This window comes from Seriola lalandi, unplaced genomic scaffold (assembly GCF_002814215.2).
Source record: "Seriola lalandi dorsalis isolate HSWRI2012SDOR001 ecotype SW California unplaced genomic scaffold, Sedor1 jcf7180002054580, whole genome shotgun sequence".
In the NCBI taxonomy this organism is placed as follows: domain Eukaryota; kingdom Metazoa; phylum Chordata; class Actinopteri; order Carangiformes; family Carangidae; genus Seriola; species Seriola lalandi.
Window position 1 is genome coordinate 987,964 of NW_019525133.1, and position 2,018 is coordinate 989,981.

General features: G+C 38.7%; 1 protein-coding gene across 1 annotated transcript in view; it reads left to right on the forward strand.

Annotated features, from left to right (window-relative positions):
- The window catches only part of LOC111663767 (coiled-coil domain-containing protein 6), an 18,105-nt gene that overhangs the window by 11,316 nt on the left and 4,771 nt on the right, over positions 1-2,018 (forward strand). The gene's annotated exons all lie outside the window — the stretch shown is intronic.

A 2,018-nucleotide genomic window follows, 5' to 3' on the forward strand; every position in this document is an offset into this window, starting at 1 on the left:
TCCAGCTTAGGTATAAAAATACAGGTGAACAATCAACAAGTATAATTTTTCTATTGAATTTTCTTTTGCTGGACCACAACAGAGCGGCCAGCCCTATAAACATGAATGTCATTCATGCCTGACTGAAGGATAGAGTTGAGTGATCAACTTATTCCATTGGTCAGCTGAATGCCACCAGACTGTGTCATGAAGCTAGAACATCGTTCAGGCGGCCGGGTTTTCCAGTTGCTCTTTCAAAATGAACTGGTACAAACAGTTTCTATTAGTGTGGTGCTTAAATCCTGCAGTGTAGCCAGAAGTGACTGCTGGTTAACATGTAGTCTTAACTGGCTGCGTTTCAGTTACAGCATATGTGAGCAGAGAGGGTAGAAGAGAAACAATCAGATAAAGGGCTGAAACCGAATGACACTAGGCAAATACTGTGCAGTGATATCAATTGTTTACAGTGGTTCCAACTATGCCCTTAGTTTCACACATTGAACCATACATGGTCTAGCCAAATACTAGGGTGTGACTTAGTCTTGTATATTGTAAAATTGCTTGCAAGATCTATTATATTTTACCAGGGATGTAAAGCAAAATGTGTCCCAATAGAAATGATAAATAAATTAGATTTTAATTGTGACCTCAGTCGTGCCCCATAGTAGGCACAGAGAGAAGGCCAGTAGAGGCTGACAGGGCCAGTAAAAACTATAGATTTTTTGATGGTCCACCTGCCCACTGATGTAATAGCCCACTGGGATTTTTCCCAGTATAACTGATGACCAGTCTGACATTGGTTTCACAATGCTTTGTAAAGTGATAAGCCTGAATTCTCTGACAGTATTATTTAAGGCAGAAGTGATAAGTGTAGTATTCTCAGGAAAAAGGGGACTTGATGAGAAAGACATAGAAAGAGAAAATGACATTCAGTACGTTTACATGTACAATAATATTCCACTATTATACAAATATGACTGTTGATGATTTGTTATGTCATGTTAACAGCATATTGTTTTTGGATATTCAAAATTTTTTCAGAATTTAGCATTTCCATTTAAGACACGTGGGCTATACCAATATCATTCATGTTTTATGAACATTCTTTGGATGTGTATACAGCACATTCCAAATATGTGTCTCAGTTGGGATTTTAACAGCAGATTGCAGAACACAGCCTTTTGCCTGTTTACTGTCCACCCTGTATATTGTACACAAACCGATAAGACAACAGTTTGCAAAGCTAGGTAAAAGTGGGGTGCCCAAAAGAAAAGCCCACATTTTTGGACAGGAGGAGAAACGCACCTATTTTTGAACAATTTGAAAAATTTGGATATCAAAAAAATTTAGTATATGTGCAAATAATGCTGAACTTGTGTTAGCTTGCATGCAATTTGTGTCCTTTTACACAAACCATGCTTAAATGAAGATCTGCCACTGTGTTGTTTTAGCAGTGATATTCCACACCCAGAGAACACCAAGGAGAGGTTACACAGCTGTCAGCCATGTTGATCTTGATATGTGACATAGCACTTCATGTTTTGGAAAAAACACACTCGCAGGAACAGTCTCTAGTGCTGTTAGTCAGATGGCTGTCTGTTGGTTTTAAGCCATTTTGATGATGTGATTAAAAACAACAGTGCAGAAGAAGAGTCCTCTTTGACCCGTCTCTTCTGTACTTGCTCATTGCTCCTGGGTTTATGAAATACCCGTCTCACTCATTCTCATGGGAACACTGCCAGTTACGTGCTATTCAGGTCACTGTGACTTGACACCTTTGACTAATTCTTTAACCTTTTGCTAAGATTTCACAGTTTCCTACAAATGTACATTTTTCTTTGTGCCTGTGTGACAGCCGTGGCATTATGTTTTTGTGTTGTCTGTCCGTCCGATTCTCGTTCACCAATTTCTTCAATTTGGTTCACTTGGACTCAAGGATGAACTAATTAGATGTTGGTGGTCAAAGGTCAGTGTGACCTCACAAAACACTTTTTTGGCCGTAACTCAAGAATTTATTTGCTAATTATCACACAATTTAA